Raw genomic sequence first — 20,125 nt, forward strand, 5'->3', positions numbered from 1 at the left:
CAGTGCTCACAGCATATATTGTTTTATTTTATATTTCTCTAGATATTATTTCTTACACATTATATTATTTCAAACTACTAATAATGTCAATGAAAGTCCCTTTGTCCACTGTTGATGTTGAAAATTCAACTCTACAGTTTAACAGAGCAGAGATCAACATCCCAGAACTCAATTCACAGCCACAAATAAACTATTGTGAATCACAAAATACAGAAGCTGTTCATTAACATACATTTTGTACAGTGTGAAATAGGTCTCAGTCTTATTTTTAATGCAGATTAGATATTTCTAGAACACATACCTCTCCACATACGTCCTGCATGCAGTGTAAGAAAGAACAGGCCACACCAGATGATCTGACACGACTCTTTAATTATGGCTGTTGATTATAAAAGATTGCTCAGGGTATTTTCAGTGCATGGAGCTCCTTCTCTGGACACACACGTCTGGACATCTGCAGGGTTTTCCCAGTATTTTTGCACGTCGGGAACATCAGGCCGAACCCACCTGAACACAGGCTTGAGGAGCAGCCGTCACACGTCTGGGCTTCAGCCTGCAGACGTCCAGCGTTTCTGCTCCAGAAAGAAAAGAGTCCAAAACACAGTGGACGGAGACGCCGCAGCATACACACGCTACAGGTACTTGGGAAGATCCTTCTCCACCACCTGAAGGACAAATGCAAATGCTTTATTAAATGTAAAGAGCTCACAATTACGACTTTTCTCCTCAGTAACTGCAAGAACTAGAGTCTAAACTGTAAAGAAACAACTTTCCCAGTTTACAGAAAATTGTGGGAAACTCAAGAGTTCACACTTGGCTAATAAATAAATTGGCTTGAATAAATAAAAGCTGATTTGGCATGCTGTCCCAGGAGAGAGCCTCAGGTAGGTCTCAAGAACTCCCCTGCTATTGGATTTAGGAAGTGGAAGGGGGGTTTTGTCAAAAAAATACAAGGACCACAATGGTAAGGAAAGCTATTTATATGCATTTGGATACGACTGATTGGTTGGTTAGTGATTGCTCATGGGAGACCAGCCGTGGTCAATTATAGCATGTGATCCTCTCGAATTTAGTTTATAAAACTTCACTTGTCAATGGTCATTTTATTTACTGTTATGGAAACAAACTACTACCCAAAAATATGTAAGATGTAAACTTGTAAATTTGTAAAATTGTGAGAAATTTAAAGAAAGAAAGAAATAAAGAGAAAATTAAAGAAACAGAAAAAAAATAAATAAAAAGAAACAGAAAAAAAAGAAATAGAAATAAATCAGAAAAAAAGGAAAACAAAGAATACAAAAAGAATGAGCAAAAGTAGTAAATTAAAAAATACATAAATACAAAAACATGAAAAAAAAGAAGAATTAAAAAATTTAAATAAATAAAAATAAATATATAAAGAGAGCAAAAGAAAGGAGCGAAAGGAAAAAAAAGTAAATAAAGAAAATATAGATAAATAGATAAAGAAAGAAAACAAGAATGAAAGAAAAGTAGGAGAAAAAGGAAAATAAACAAAAGAAATAAGAGCAAAATAAAGAGTGAAAGGAGAAAAAAGGTTAAATGCAAGATATTTCAAAAGAAAAAAGCTAAGAAAAAATATAGAAATAAATCAGAAAGAGACAAAGAAAAATAAACAAGAATGAAAAGTAAATAAAACGAAAAATATAAAGAAAACATGAATAAAAAGAAAAAATTAAAGTATCAAAAAAGAAAAGAAAAAAATGAAGAAATACAGAAAGCAAGAGAAGGAAGGAAAGAGCAAAAAATTAAATGCAAGATATTTAAAAAAGAAAACAGATATAATAAATATTTAAAAAATCAGAAAGAAAAAAAAGGATGAAAAAAGTAAATAAGAAATATATAAATAGATAAGAAAACAAGAATTGAAAATTAAACTAAAACGAAGTAAAAGAGAAAAGAAATAAAATAAATAAATAAAGAAAGAGCAAAGGAAAGGACGAAAGGAAGCAAACTATTTAAATGCAAGACGTTTAGAAAAAAGAAATATACAAATAAATCAGAAAATTCAGTAAAATGGTGAAATGTTATTGCGCTATAAAATAACTGTTCAGAAGAAGATTATGATTTAACTTAATCAGTATTCCAGTGATTTTAATGATGAACATTCAGCTTCATCACTCCAGTCACATGATCCTTCAGAAATCACTCTATTATTAATTATTAATATTATTGATAACAGTAATAAAAGCAATAATGACTGGAGTAATAATTTCATTTTAAACTACATACAATAAGACAGCAGTTAATTAAAATTCTTATAAATATTTAACTAATTTTTTTTTTACATACAAAAATTTTACTTAGATAAAACTTTCTTTCTTTTTAAATAAATGCCGCTTTGATGAACAGATTAATAAAACTAAAAAAAAATAAATAAAAAAAAATAAATAATAATAATAATAATAATAATAATTAAAAAAAAAAAACTAAGCCCAAACTTTTGATTGGTAGTGTGTATGTGTATGTATATGTATTGCAAGACGCAAACTGAGAATTTAAAAGGGAAAGAAAAGATAAGATTAAAATAACTTTAAAACAAAACCAAATGCCATTTGACAGCTGTTTGACTTTGGCATACACTAGTAATGACTAAACAGACAGCACAACAAAAAGCTGAAATGAATCTTTTCTGGAAGAGTGTGATTGACTTACACTTGGATCATCCATTGGTCCGTACCTCTTTACAACCTGACCTTCTCGATCAATGAGGAACTACACAAAACAACAGGCAGAGTTCACGACAGTATACACAGATCATTAACACACATCTGTTTTCATTGCACATGTTGCACATTTATTTTGGAAAAATTAGAGATGCACTGAATAAAAGTACATTTTCAGCTGAAAGATTTTAATCACCAAAACAACTCGGCCGAAACATTGTGTTGTGATGATGCAAACAGAAATCACGGCCTGCACATGCTTGTCTAAACCACCACGTCTGCCGTGTGTCTATTGGTTCTGTTCAGATCCTCTGCACTTCACTGTACTTGATTCGTTTTATTAAAGATTGTTACATGAATGGGAAAATAAAGTAGCGCGCACCAGAAATGATCCAGACCGCCATGGATGTGGTGAACCTGGGAGTCTTTCACATGAACCTGGCTGGCGGCTGTTGCACAGATCAATCTATATTCTGTTCTATCTATCTATAGTTTATTTTTACTTTTCATCTGCACCAAGGCTCGCGGCAACTTCCTCACTGTTTTCTTGCAAGTCTTTATTTTACTAATTATGTAGATCATAAAGAATTATATGCTTCAAGCTCCATGAGGAGTGTCATTCATGTCTTTTCAGGAGCACTCAGAAGACAATCGCCTGTGATGTCATTTTGTTTACGATCATCAGCATGATGTAGGCCTATAGTTATAATTACATTTATCCAATACAGTTATAATATTTATACATGATCAAACTAGTGTGTAACTTAAGCAAAACTGATACTAAAACTGTTTTAAGTTTGGTCTCCAAACAAATGTTGCATTTTATAATCATTTAAGTTCAAAAATGAGTGGATTCTATCAATGTATGTTTTGGGTAAATAATAAAATTCCTTTTAGCAGAAATAAGTCCCCATTCCCAGAAGTGATGATCCATGGTTGCAATGTGCTAAATAAATATTTTAATTGATTTATTATTTTAAACTTTAAAATTAAATTTATTCAATTGCGACACCTTGATTTTAGTAAGGTTAGTACACAGTCATAGCCATGAATGCAATGGTACTAACAATTGACATCATTTATTTCAGTGTTTCGTTTTTCAGCTAGGAATTTTCTTTTGGTGCATTCCTAGTAAAAATGCTTGTATTTACTCAAAAAAAAAAAAAAAAAAAAAGCAATTTTAAAACAAATCCCAAAATAATAATAATAATAATAATAATAATAATAATAATAATAATAATAATAACAAATGCAAATAAAAATTGCACAACAAAAAAAAGTAACACTACAAAGAATTTTTCAAATTAACATAAATATTAAATAAGTAAACTGAGGACTCAGAAGAAAAACTATTTTGTGAGATTTAATTAATAATAATAATAATAATAATAATAATAATAATAATAATAATAATAATAATAATAATATGCGACGCAGTGGCACAGTAGGATAGTGCTGTCGCCTCACTTCAAGAAGGTCGCTGGTTCTACCCTCGGCTGGGTCAGTTGGTGTTTCTATGTGGAGTTCGCATGGGTTTCCTCCGGGTGCTCCGGTTTCCCCCACAGCCCAAAGACATGTGCTATAGGTGAATTGGGAAGGCTAAATTGTTTGTAGTGCATGAGTGTGAGTGGATGTTTCCCAGAGAAAGTGGATGCCCTTCCAGCCGCAACCTGTGTAAAACATATGCTGGATAAGTTGGCGGTTCATTCCACTGTGGCGACCCCGGATTAATAAAGGGACTAAGCCGAAAAGAAAATGAATGAATAATAATAATAATAATAATAATAATAATAATAATAATAAAGATGCAACATGTAAACTCAAATCAAACAGAAAAACTAATCATTTTGCAATAATTATTAGTTAAAGAAAAATAAATAAATAAATGGCCAACAAACAAAACCTGAGAATATCCCAAGAACACACGTACCTTGGTGAAATTCCACTTGATGTTGCTGTGGGAATAAAGCAGTATAGCAGATGATCAGTGCATCAGACTAGAGAACGAGTGATAACGGACTATAGAGAAAGCATTGACTGACTTCCCCAGCGTTCCTCTGCCTTTGGGCTGCTCCTTCATCCACTTCCAGAGAGGATGAGCTGAGTCTCCATTCACATCGATCTTACTGAACAGATCAAACTCTGCATTGTAGCCTTTAGCAAACTCCTTAATCTCCGCTTCACTTCCAGGCTCCTGCAAACACACAATTCAGCTTTATTTGTTTATTTATTGTCACATCTGCAACTCATGTTTATTTTATGGAAAGTGCAGCATAGATCGAATTGAATATGCAAATCCTGTGCTGAATATGCAAATGTTGTGATGTCATTGCTGGGTTTGAATATTTTAATTAATGCAAAGATGATTGGGATCATTCACAATTGAATATGCAAATTTTGTGATGTCATTACTGGGAATGAACATTTGAATAAACAGAACAATTGGATTCATTCACAGTTGATTATGCAAATCATGTGACGTAATTTCTGAGTATGAATATTTGAATACACGCATAGATGATGGAAATCAATACATATTAATATTTGAATGGATGTAAAGAAGATTAGAATTCAAAATTCAATATGCAAATGCTGTGATGTCATTGCTGGGTATGAATATTTAAATACACACAAAGACAATTGTAATCATTCACAATCGAATATGCAAATCCTGTGATGATGTCAATGATGGGTATGAATATTTAAATACACACAAAAGACAATTGGAAACATCTACAGTTGAATATGCAAATCCTGTGATGTCATTTCCAAGTATGAATATTTGACACGCAAAGATGATCAGAATAATTCTAAATTTAATATGCATATATTCAAATGAGCAATGACATCACATTTGCATATTAAATTCTGAATTATTCTGATCATCTTTGTCTTAAAATATTCATACCGATTGGTTCCAGTTGTCTGTGTATATTCAAATATTCATACTCTGAAATGACATCACAGGAGTTGCATATTCTATTGTAAATGATTCTAATTATCTGTGTATGTATTCAAATATTCCTACCCAGCAATGACATCACACAAATTGCATATTCAGTTGTCAATACTTCCAATCGTCTTTGCGCATATTAAAATGAGCAATGACATCATTGCATTTGCATAGACGATTGGAAGTATTCACAATTAAATATGCAATTTCTGTGATGTCATTGCTGGGTATGAATATTTAAATACACACAAGAGACAATTGGAAACATCTACAGTTGAATATGCAAATCCTGTGATGTCATTTCCAAGTATGAATATTTGACAAGCAAAGATGGTCAGAATAATTCTAAAAATTTAATATGCGTATATTCAAATGAGCAATGACATCATTGCATTTGCATATTAAATTCTGAATTATTCTGATCATCTTTGTCTTAAAATATTCATACCGATTGGTTCCAGTTGTCTGTGTATATTCAAATATTCATACTCTGAAATGACATCACAGGAGTTGCATATTCTATTGTAAATGATTCTAATCATCTTTGTATGAATTCAAATATTCCTACCCAGCAATGACATCACAGAAATTGCATATTCAACTGTGAATACTTCCAATCATCTTTGCGCATATTAAAATCAGCAATGACATCATTGCATTTGCAAAGACGATTGGAAGTATTCACAATTAAATATGTAATTTCTGTGATGTCATTGCTGGGTATGAATATTTAAATACACGCAAAGACAACAGGAATTATTCCCAATTGAATGATATTCCCAGCATGTGGACTTCCTCAAAACTTAAATCAGAAAGTTTGAGGAATCAGGAATATTTCAGCTGTGTGGCCATATTAAAAAGACTAGAAAAGCAAATAATGACTTGTACATTCATTTCTAAAGAGAAATGCATTCCCTTGTTCTACTATTACTGGATATGCCTTCGACTTTCAGTGTCTGAGCAGAAATTGTTAATTAAAATAAAGCTACACTAAATGGTAAAAGCACAAATTCAAAAATGTAATATTCCAGAAAGGCACACACTAGCACCATTGCTGTCATAATCTGAATGTAAACGTGTGACTTATTTATTTTAGATTTTGTCTTTTCATTGTTTGCATGTTTTTTGGACGTGTGTTCATAATAATTTATTTGTTATTTTAGAATTTGTAATAGTTTCATTTATTTTGTTTAAATAGAACAGATCCATTAAAGTTAATAATATTTATTATTTTAATTCCCGTCGCCACTATTTGAAATAGTATGGAATAATTTTTGTGCCAATAAGAATGAACGTAACTTTATAAAACTGAACGTAACTTTCCAAGAAACGATCAAAAATATGCCACTGCAAAATAAAAACACAATGAAAACTAAAAAAATGAACTCAGTCGCATGAATTTAACATGCTCTTCAAATATGCTTCATTCTTTGTTAATGATTTTCAAAGAATCGTTTTTGCGAATCATGGCTTTTGAATGCGTTGCCACAGTTTTCGCTTACGCTTCGTAAATTTTCATTTGCTGTTTTGGCACAAATCTCGTGGGGGCGGGCTTAACAGCGATCTACACTGATTGGCTAATGAGCTTTTGATGGACAGTTGCTCTCTGACCTGGAAGCACAGACGGTGCCAAAACAGCAAACGAAAATTTACGAAGCGCAAGCGAAAACTGTGGCAACGCATTCAAAATCCATGATTCGCGAAAACGATTCTTTGAAAATCATTAACAAAGAATGAAGCATATTTGAAGAGCATGTTAAATTCGTGCGACTGAGTTCATTTTTTTGTTTTCATTGTGTTTTTCTTCTTTTGCAGTGGCATATTTTTGATCGTTTCTTGGAAAGTTACGTTCAGTTTTATAAAGTTACGTTCATTCTTATTGGCACAAAAATTATTCCATAAAATAGCCTCATTTAAATTGGTTTGATGTTTTCCAGTTAGCGTTTACATTACCTACACTTATAACCATTTGAGAAAACCAATTGAAACAAACCAATTAAGTTCAAAAACAAATCATAATGAATTCTGTGAACTTAATCCATTTTAGTCCACAAAACAATGAGCACAGTAAAACCCCATAAATAAAGAGAACTCAAACTGAGTACTGTAAAACCCAATAAGACAACTCAAACTATTTGAGGAAACAGATTGCGAAAAAAAATTCAAAAAATAATCTATACAAGTATTGTGAACTTACTCCATTTAAGTTAAAGTAAAGAGATATTTAGCTGATATTTTAGCTGTAGTTTTAGGTTTCTCTTCAGTAATTCTGCTTGCTGACAGCAGCTGAACATTATTAATGATCAAACAACACTTACTCATTACTTCAACACGGAGTTCAAAACTCTTTTTAAACGAGTAGATTTAACTTCCAGTAATTTGAGTTAACTACACTCATTTTATTTGATAAATTTGAGGATTGTGTTTTACACAGTAAAAAGCGATTCGTTAAAGTGAGTAAACCAATTGCCTTAAAAGCAACAAGTTGACTTCCCAAAGATAATGTAAGCAAACCCATTGTAACTTTGAACTGTTGCGCTTACTTAATTTCTATAATTATGCTAATAATTCTACTCACTTTTTTTAAAGTCAACTAATCCCTTTTTACAGTATCAGACTATTTTAGCACGTCTGTTTTCAAAGAATGACAGTAATTATTACAATATTACATATTTGGTGCTTCATTAAGTATAGAAAATCTTCAATTATAGCCTGTGTTGAATTTAGAAGACATGCTGGAGTCTGGAGGAGCAGATTTATTTTAGTTACTGTATGCCATTTTGCTAGAAACAGAAAAGCTGAAAAAAATAAACAACAGATATAAAAGGTGTATTGGAAAAAAGTCAGTACAATTTGCATAATTGGAATAGTTAAGTTGACTCAACTTTCATAAGTTACAATGGGTTTACTTCATTTTTGTAAAGTCAACTTGTTGTTTAAGGCAATTGGTTTACTCAGTTTAAGAAACTAATCATTTTTCACAGCGCAGGTTCAATCTGTTAAGTAAAAGTTCAATATCAGTCCTATAAATGCAGTACATGAACAAACTGATCAGAGATCTATCTGAGATTTTACATGAAGATCTTGAAATACATGTAGCATTTCTTTTTGTAAGATTAAATCTCAGCACACAACATGAAGTAATCCACTTACAGCTTCTCTGACCTACATACAGCCTGTTCAACACTGGACCAGAACTAACAATGCTCATGTGCCAACATAGAGAACTACTGTATATTAATTACATTTCATATATTGTTTTTTTTTTTTTTTTTTTGCAAATGAACTCGTCATTGCACAACAACAACAACAACAACAATAATAATAAAACATGACTTATGATAAATGAACATAAATGGATGTATCCGGTGTTTGCAAATGAACTTCAAATGCTCAAGACTGAAACACTTAATGCACAATTACACAATAATCCTACATAAATGACTTTATAAGGACATTTTATCATTTCTTACTACTTTAAGCATATACGCATAGCTGAAAAATGAAAATGAAAAAAAAAAAAAAAAAAAAGTGCAACATGTTGATTTAAAGGGGACCTAAGATGCTAAAATCACGTTTATAAGGGGTTTAAACACAGTTGTGTGGCAGCAGAGTGTGGATATAAGCAGCCTCTAATGGTCAAAATGTATTGATTTTATTTTTTTTATAATCACTCTGATTGACAAACACTTTGATTGACATTCTTCCTTTGTACATGTCATCAGAGGGGAGAAGCCCCACCCACTAGTGACCATCTCTCCCTCATTAACATAGGAAGCTAGTCTCGTTTTTGAATCTGCCACTATGAATCTGTCAGCACAGGCATTTGTAGCTCCGCCCCCTTTTGAAGAGAGCACCTATTTGAATTTAAAGCGACAGTCACCAAACCACCACAATTAGGATCAAAGCCTAAAGGGGGCAGTTTCAAAGAGCTCGGAAACATTATTTGTGTGGAAGCTGAAACTTCTCACACACATTCTAGGGACATCAGAGACAAAAAGTTGCATAATAGGTCACCTATAAGCATCACTTGGAATATATTTAAAAACTATTGAAAAAAACTGTATCGATGATGTACTGCAGTATGATACGCACCTGCTTTCCGAACTGGTTGCAGGGGAAGCCCAAGATGCGTAAACCTTTCTCAGCGTACGTGACGTGCATTGCCGCAAACTGAGTGTAGTTTACTGGAGTTTTACCTCATTTAGAGGCTACGTTTGTGATGATGCACACAAAACCCCTGAAAAACAACACACAAACACCGTTTCACAGCCAGATCACACACTAAAAATAACCAGATGCACAATTAACGTGTGCTGACGGTGATGATAATGAAGAAACACAAGAGACGTGATGTGTAAATCCTCTTTCATTACTGCAGATGGTTGATTAAACATGGTAAAGTACTTGTCAAATTCAAAAGTTCGATGTTTTGGTAACACTTTAGGTCACATTTCAGGGTATAAACAACCATTAACTAATACTAAACTAGCTTAATAAACTACCAATTAGCTGTTTATTAAGAGTTAGTAAGGTAGCAGTTGGGTTTAGGGATGCAGAATAAGGTCATACTTAATAATCATAGATATATACACTAGATATCGCATAGGGACCCTGAGCATGCATCAATAGCGCCGCCACATTTGTACAGGGCTCCCAGGACAAATGTCATTCAACCGCACTAGTCAAGACAGTGTTATTACGTGAAGATGCTGGACGTTAGCGCTGTAGTAATGAGCAAACACAGAAAACAGAGCACAAAGGCGGAAGATTTCACAGGTGACATTTAGTTTTTAACGTTTTTGTATGTTATAAACTTGTGCTAAACAGGTAACGTTATTGATGATAATACGGTCACTTACTGCATTCACCATAAGGCAAAGTAGCAGCAACTCGCACTAAACACTTAGCTTATGCTAGTTTTGTTGAATGAAATCAGCAAACAATGCAAAAGAAATATGACACGAGATGCTGCGGTGCCAGAAACTAGTCGGCTAAGTGAAGGAGTCATTCATAACAGAGATTTATTCACAAACGAATCACTCCCTCTGTCAGAATGAGCAGTGAAAGCAGGAGAAGGGGGGGGGGGGGTGTTTCAGGGCATAGATTAGATCAGATTTAACAGGGAGGGTGGATAGTACATTTTCATGCACACAAACACAAGCTTTTTGTCAGGAATGCCTGTTCGATCACTGATCCATCAATGTAGAAAAGCAATGTAAAATTATAAGTTTCATAATTAAAAAAAAAATTAGCATACTGACCTCCGGGGAAACTCCCGATTATAGATATATGTGTGTATCTCTGGCTCTGGATGGCCACAGTCCTTCACTGCAGTTTGGTTCCGCATTCATTTCAAAGGAGCGCTACCCTGTACTAAAATGGCTGCTCTATTGACGCATTCCTTCCAATAGACAACAACAGAGCAGGCGGCATCTAATGTATACATCTATGCTTAATAATAATGAACAGTTCATATCATAATAATAGGCAAGTAATAAACCTGTAGCTAATAGCATGAATTGGGACCTAAAGCGTTACTGATGTTTTAATAAAACGTTTATTGTCAACAAAACTGCTTAAATACGACCTTACTGCAAATTTCAGTCTCACATGATTCTTCAGAAAACAATATAATACATCTTAAAAGGTGTTCACAGAGAAAAACAACACTTAAATTATAATTGTCCTCATATTTCATTATATTATTGGTATTTTACTGTATTTGATCACAAATACAGCAGGAGGAGACTTAAATAAAACATAAATAGAAAACTTACTGCAATTAATACCATTGTTATTTGATATAAAAACAATTAAAAATAATAATTAAAGAAATAAATTAATGCATCAGTTAACAATAGAAGTATTTAAACCATAAATTATATTTTAATAATACAAAATAAAAGCAATACTTGTTATTTTTTTTCAACATTTACAGACTTAATAGTAAAAATGTAATAATAAATAAAATAAAAATGATTAAAAACAGAAATAAAATCTATTTTAAACATTTTGTATTAGTAATTTATATTAATATTAAAGCACAATACTTCTACACGTATTTACTTTTCAATGTTTACCATCATGACACTAAATTAGCTCAATATTAAATTGAATTAAGGTGAAATTATAATAATCTTGAAATGAGTGTGTGATGTGCTGACCTGTATTTCTCCAGAGAGACGTCATTTCCATCAATGTCTATGGCTGAGAAGTCGTAGATGGATTTGGCTGACTGCCAGTCATTGGCTTGGGCACACTGTAAAACACAGAGAGGTTAAAAGGTCAGGGGTGTGAACAGTGCCTGGTGATCACATCAAACACACACTTACAGAGACAAACATGCATGTATAAATACACAAACGGAAGCAAATTACATGTGCGCGAACCAAGTGTGCCACACGCATGCTTTTGAGTGATGCTCTCCCGGCCGTTAGATCGCCCCCTGGGGGCTGGCTGCTGTACAAGTCATAAACCCTGTCTCCTCTGTGTTAATAAAGGAGACTTGAGCACAAATAAAAAAATTAATAATGACACTTGCAATAAAATGTCCCGAAAGATGGTTCTGGTTAATTTAGGCACTGGTTATCAGCTGATATAGGTTCAGATCTTCATCTTCGTAAAGTGTATGCTTTTAGCCAGTAATTTAATGCTGTAAAAACGAGGCGTGTCATCGTGATTGACAGCTTCTCTAAGCAGACTGTTGGAGATGTAAATACTAATGTCTGATTTCTGTGTTATTTTACCACGATAAAATGAGTTGATCAGCAGTAAACTATACTTTCCGACATCCAGGATCTAATGGAACACTGTTTATTCGGTAAAGCGAGGGCTTTATTATTAGTTTGCTGATACACGCCTAGCGATGATCAGGAAAATACAGGTGATCGCTATCTAGCATTAATTCTCTTTAAGCGTCTAGAATAACAATTACGAAGACAAAAACGATGTTAGCTGATCTCCACATTGATCTCCTGAAAGGTTATTTGAACTTGATTTAAAGGACGTCTCTGCATTTTGAGTTTCGGCATGTTATTGAGTTAATCTACTGACTTTGCTGTTATAAAGTATTAATGTTGTAGAAACCGAATCTCATATAACAAATAGAGCTTTAAATGTAGAGTATATTTAAATACTGTACCTATGCATGTAGTTATGTATATGCAATTCCGTGCAAATGTCAACCTTGCCATGAAAAAACAGTTTTCACCAAAATACGGAACCCATTTCTGGGTTTTTTGGATAAGCAAGTGCACTGAAAAGGTGTTGCATGCAAAACTGTTGCAAACAATGTATTTGTGTTGAATTTAAACAAACAAATTAAATTGAGCAATGTTCAACTTAATTTGTTTGTTTAAATTCAGCCCAAATAAATTGTTTACAACCAATTAACGTTAAAAAATGGAGTAAATCATCTTTGAATGATTTTTCTCAGTGTGTTTTACAGTACTTTAGAAATACTCAAATGCATCTGTCAGTGTTTTCAAACTGTTATATTTGATTTACCAAAGTCGCACAAGTGCCAATTTCACATCTGTCATACCCATAACGGAGAGATGTCACACACATAACGACACTTTTTCCTCATAAATGTGAAAATATTAAATAAAACCAATCATTTCTGTTTTATAGAGAGCAACTCTTACTCTTTTGATTATCATAGTTTCTTTTGGGTTGTGCAGTTTAATTCACAGAATTTCTACAAAGTATGTTGTAGACTTTGTAGAAATTCCTGTGACACTCCAGAGACAGACGAGTCTTCGCTGAGGCCAGCTTCCAGCCTCCGCCACTGAGACTGCAGCTCTGCACAAGACGTTTGGCCAGTGGAGAAATTAAAATGGTCGTGCCCAACTGAGCCTGGTTTCTCTCAAGGTTTTTATTCTTCACTTCCGCCATTAGTGAAGTTTTTTTTCCCTCTCCGCTGTCGCCACTGGCTTGCATGGTTCAGGATCTGTAGAGCTGCGCATCGTTGGATTTGCCCTTCAATATTTGGACTCTCAGTAGTGATTATTAAACCACACTGAACTGAGCTGAACTGAACTTAAACACTGAAAACTGAACCACACTGTTCCAATTTACTATGATCTTTTATGTGAAGCTGCTGACACAATCTACATTGTAAAAGCGCTATACAAATAAAGGTCAATTGAATACTGTAAACTCCTAATAAACATTCAAATGCAGGTAAATTGTTCTTCGCCAGATATTAAGGCATCAAAAGAACCAAATGAAAATGGAGGCAAACCATATACAAGCGATGTAGCAGCAGCTGATAAGGTTATTGTACAAATTGATAAGGATTATTTTATATAGAGCAGGGATGGGATGTGTAAATATCCTGTTGATATTTAGAAATAGTGCTGTTTTTATCTTTTAAACGCATGATTTTTCCCGCATGGCAAAAGCTGTCCATGGTGTGTATATTTTGGGTCATGTTGATTGCTAATTAAAAACAAAAACCTTGCTAGAAATGTACGGGTTGTTTATAAGCTATTGCTCATATTTTACAAGTGTTATTTCTACCCCATGAAGATAAAAAAATACCGACAACCCTGTTATAAGAGAATTATTGTTTTGTGCTCATAGCTGAGTCTAACTTAGGCTAGAGTGCATAAAAGACTGTTTATTTCTGCAATCCAATATATATATTGTTTATATTAAATTTTAACAGCCTACATCTCACAGTTTTTAATAAATCATATATTATTATGTGTTTTTAAATGCAAGCGTTTGAATGTAAATGTAAAGATATAATTTATATTAGCAAGTTCATGAGATATATGAGAAGTTCAGGGGGCGTCATTGATTTGTCACGGCTCCGCCTCTGGCTCCATCAGGCAGTCCTTCTGCGCATGCCCAGGCTCCAATTTCTGCAGTGTTTTGAGACTGAATGCAAAACGCCTTAAGATGGGCACATACTAAGCGTTCAATGGGAAAAGGTACTGTTGCATCAACCATATTTTTTTCACAGTCATTGGCGTGAACACACACACATTCTAACGGCAACAAACACACTCACACAAAGAAAAACACAAATTCTCACACACATATTCTCACAGCAACAAACACACTCGCTAAAACAAACAAATGCACACACACTCACAGAAAAAAAAAAAAACTACACACACACAATATCACAGAGATAAACAAACCCACAATCACAGGGTAAGTTACACTCACAGACAAACACACACATAAACACACTCAGAGAAAAACACTCACAATCACAGAGATACACAAACTCACCAAAACAAGCACATGCACACACTGAGAAAAATACACTCAGAGACAAATACACAATCACAGAGATAAACAAGCACACACACTATAAATGAGTTGTGCAAGTTAATCATGTAACTGTTTTGCTTATGAAACATCTCAATCTTCACCTTTGCCCTCTGATATAACAATCATATGTCACTTATGCAGAGCACGAGACTTCAGCAGAAAATCTGACATTAATTCCACACACTGCAGACAAAAACACTTTTGAGATTCCGGTTTCTCCTTTTTTTTTGGTTTTGTTCAGTCTAATGTTCTGAAAATATCCACAACATGTTTTAAAATATTTCTTTTGTCGCACTTTAAGATTGTGTGTCTGTAGATTTCAATTCCAACACATTTTTAAAAGCCTTTTTCTGTATTTCCCTGCTGTATTCAACCATAATATGCATGATTATTGATTTTATTCTACAAACTTCCTTTAATTGCCGTTTGCAGTTTTTTTTCTCCTGAATTATGGAGTGAGATTTCCAAAATCCTCACTCTAAAACCCTTTAATGTGTCAAAAAAATGAAATAATTCAACAAAATTCAATGCAGTGTTCAGATTTTTTTGCCAGAAAAGCATGCAAATGAGCAAATATTTCATTAAAAATGTCATATTTTCATATTTAAACTAATTTAATAATAAAGTTGACATAATATCAAAGTATTCCTAATGTAACCAGTCATTAGGGTGATGATAATTACAGGTTTGTTTGTTTTTTTACCTGCAGTGTCTAAAATTAAATATGAAATTATTTAAACTAATTTAATCAAATGACCAAACTCTACATCGGGATATTTCTACAACAAGCAGCTTTACCGGCAGTGGTCTTGTGTACAGAAAACACAGGACTGATCACGATTACAGGAAACGCTCATGCACGCACACACACACCCTATGGGTTAAAGCTAAACAGATTTGTGAGTAATCCACTACACGGCTGTCTCTAAACTAAGCCTAGATGTTAGTGTAAGACAGACCATTCAAGACCTGAAATACATCTGTACATGCATGAGGTTAATTAGAGACATTTAGGAATTAGAGATCGCCATAAAGTTCATGGGTGGGTTTATTAACGATGATTAGGCCTGTCACAGTAATCAATATACTGTATGGACTTATCGCACAACACATGGCCATGACCTCAATCATTTTGTGACACAGACACACACAAAAAACGGTTATGGTATGGTTAAAAGAAACACTATAGTATTTACTATAAATTACTATAGTATATTTTCATGTGGGTGTCTGACAGCTGAAAATAGATCTGGCAGCAGATATCACAGCCTCTCCTACTCTCTACCTTGTTAGCATTTATTATTATTGATTTAGGATTTGCTTTTTACAAGAGTGTACTTGCATTGTGATATCGTGTTGATCATTCTGGCTTTATACGAGTGGCGTAAAATGATTTTAAAATGGCAATAATATGATTTAGTGCAATATATTTTGGTGCAATAATATCGCACAACAAAAATTAGATATCATGACAGGCCTAATGATGATGATAGTCATTAAGAATGACAATCAGATCTTCTTTTCAGTATGAACAAATGGAGATACTGAAGAACTCCATGCACATTACACCTGCATGAATGATTTATACTTCAGGCTACATAATCTAAATATCTTTACGACCGATCTGGGTGTGGCGATTAAAACTCTGATTATACGCTCACTTTACTTCATTTTATCATTTGACTCAAAGTTGAAAGCTCTATAAACAACTTTAACCCTTTGACTGCCCGCTCTACCAAATGGTTGACCATGTATTGACTGTTTTAAACAATGTAAAACAGTCTGTAATGGCCTCCTCACTGGCCTTCCCAGAAAGACAGTCAGACAGTTGCAGCTCATCCAGAACGCTGCGGCCAGGATTCTGACCAGAAGCAGGAAATCAGAGCACATCACGCCTATCCTCAGGTCTTTACTCTGGCTCCCAGTTACATTCAGAATAGATTTTAAAGTATTATTACTGGTCTATAAATCTCTAAATGACCTAGGAGCTCAATACATTACAGATATGCTCACTGAATACAAACCTAACAGATCACTCAGATCTTTAGGATCAAGTAAACTAGAAATTCCAAGAGGTCAGTCAGAGCAGGGTGAATCTGCCTTCAGCTACTAACAGCGCCCCCTGCTGCTGGAATCAGCTTCCAGAAATGATCAGATGTGCTCCAACATTAGGCACATTCAAATCAAGACTGAAAACACATCTGTGCAGCTGTGCCTTTACTGAATGAGCACTGTGCTACATCCCACAGATCACACTATTATGTTTTTCTCTTCTTTTTCGTTCTTTTATAACACATTTGATCTGTTTTTATGCTTATTTGTTTATTTTTTTTAACCATTTTTATTATTTGTTTTTTTTTTCTTATACTCGTTTCATTTATTTCTTTTTGTGTAAAGCACTTTGAATTGCCTCTGTGTATGAAATGTGCTATATAAATAAACACGCCTTGCCTAATGGTTTACACACACACAGCAATGTTGGTTTGCAACAAATAAATAAATAAATAAAACAAACATAATCTGTCGCACTACTTTGATTAGGCTTTTATTGTGTTAATAAAACAACAACAACAAAAAACATGTTAAATGAGAATCTGAAATATTTTATGACATACTTTAAAAAATAAAGATTCATGTTCAAACAGAATATGTTTTTAAAATAAGTTGGTCTTTAGATTTTTTATAGTATATTTATTACTTTTACCAACCGGACAACCATTTGGTAGAGGCTGATATTTTAGAAATGATGGCACGTGTTGAAAAAAATGCATTGAGTGTGTTAACTAGTGACATATGGAGCTAAGAAATGCAATCAAAATTGTGTTTCTTGGTGGGGTAAAGGGTTAATTAGGATGTTTTTTTATGTATTAAATAAATACTGAAATATTGGATTTGGCAGATGCTGCTGTAATGAAATTTATTACATTCATATACAATAAACTGTATATATATATATATATATGAAACAATAAAACCTTAAGTGTAAACATGTTACAATATAATAAATAAATATCATTACAACACAATCTTAAACGCATTAACAACCTAAAAATGACTGACTCTTCATTAAAAATGCCATAACACTTATTAGGCTAAATAATAATACAAATAAATGTACTTAATTGAGTATTAGATGCTGTAATGACTACAAATGCAATCTATTAGGCGTATATACAATAAACTGAATTTATGAAATATAATAAAACCTAAACAGTGTAAAGATGTACAATATAATAAATATATATCTCAATACAACACAATATAAAACACAATAAATCGCCTAAAATGAATGATTCTTCATTAAAAATTACTATAACACTCATTAGGTTTATACTAATACAAATAAATGTACTTAATTGAGTACTAAATGCTGTAATGCCTCCAAATGTAATCTATTAGATTTATAGAGACAATAAACTCTATTTATGAAACAAAAAACATGTGTAAACATGTACAATATGATACATAAATCTCAATACAACACAATCTGAAACACAATAAATCACCTAAAAATTCATAATTTGCTTCATTAAAAACGCTCATAACACTTATTAGGCTTAAAAATAATACAAATAAATGTACTTAATTGAGTATTAGATGCTGTAATGCCTATAACTGCAATCTATTACACTTATTTACGATAAACTGTATTTATGAAACCTAATAAAATCTAAACAGTGTAAACATGATGCAAAATAAATAATAATACAACACAATATTAAACACAATCATCTAAAAAACGAATGATTATTCATTAAAAACGACCAGAACACTTATTAGGCTTAATAATAATACAAATAAATGTACTTAATTGAGTATTAGATGCTGTAATGCCTATAACTGCAATCTATTACTCTTATTTACGATAAACTGTATTTATGAAACCTAATAAAATGTAAACAGTGTAAACATGTTACAATATAATATATAAATTAACATAACACAAATCTTAAAACACAATAATCAGCTAAAAATAAATCATTCTTTGTAAAAATGACGATGACACTTATAAGGCTTAATAATAAGTGTACTTAATTGAGTACTAGATACTGTAATGCCTATAAATGCAATTTATTAGACTACTAGACAATAAACTATTTATTAGGCTAAGAAATAATACAAATGTACTTAATTGAGGACTGAATTTATTAGGCTTAAGAATAATAATAATGATAATAATAATAATAAAAATAATAAAGTACTTAAATTGAGTACTAAATTAGAGTAATGACTATAAATGCAATTTATGAAACATAATTAAACTCTAAAGAGAGTAAACATGTACAATATAATATAAATAACAATACAACACAATATTAAACCCATTAATAAAGATAAAAATGAATGATTCTTCATTCAAAAACGACCATAACACAGATTAGGCGTAATAATAATACAAATAAATGTACTTAATTGAGTACTTGATAAATTAAAACTTAAGATTGTTATCACGGATTTTTCTCCACGTGATTAAAAGCAGAAGACTAACGTTAACGGTTAACCGAAACCGGGCCTTAAACATATATCTACACAAAAACAGAGATTAACGAGCAGTTTTGTAGAAAATACGTCAACATAAATCACGTAAAACACCACAGACGCCGATTAATTCCGCAGGGGCGTGATTTCATCATTGAAGCTAACGGCTAATGTTGCTGCATCGGAGTGAATAAGCGGAGACACACACAGGTGCCACAAAAATAGCCACACCGCACTTTGACCTTCTAACAACGAGTGCACGAACTAGTTGTTAAATAATCCATTACTGTGGTAAACATGTTAAAAAGCGGGTTAAAAGCTTATATGAAGACTTACCATTGCTCTGGCGAAGCTCTTGCTGCCCACCGCTCCGACCAACAGCGCTCTCTGAAACAACCACATACTAGTAGCGCTGCGCCACAAAACCACGCCCAGTTTTGTGAAAAACACGCCTTCTCCGCAGTACCCAGCCAATCAGAGACGTGCCTATGCATCTGACGCAAAGCCATAAGGCCATTACGTGCAACGCCTATATATAAATTGTATGTAAATTGTATTTCCTCGTATTTATCATATACATATCCATATACACACATATACACAGAAGCCCTTATTCGTAATGCCAGAAAAGATTTGAATATTTTGTTTCCTCGTATTTATTATATACATACACTGACACTAAATATAGAAGCTGAAAAAAGGAAAATAAATTAATTAA

At 32.9% G+C, this 20,125-nt stretch overlaps 1 pseudogene; it reads right to left on the reverse strand.

Moving 5' to 3' along the window:
• Nucleotides 1-352: 352 nt before the first annotated feature.
• Nucleotides 353-19,853, reverse strand: LOC130214507 (phospholipid hydroperoxide glutathione peroxidase-like; annotated as a pseudogene).
• Between the last annotated feature and the right edge of the window lie 272 nt (nucleotides 19,854-20,125).

The sequence above is a fragment of the Danio aesculapii genome, chromosome 2, assembly GCF_903798145.1.
Source record: "Danio aesculapii chromosome 2, fDanAes4.1, whole genome shotgun sequence".
NCBI classification, from domain to species: domain Eukaryota; kingdom Metazoa; phylum Chordata; class Actinopteri; order Cypriniformes; family Danionidae; genus Danio; species Danio aesculapii.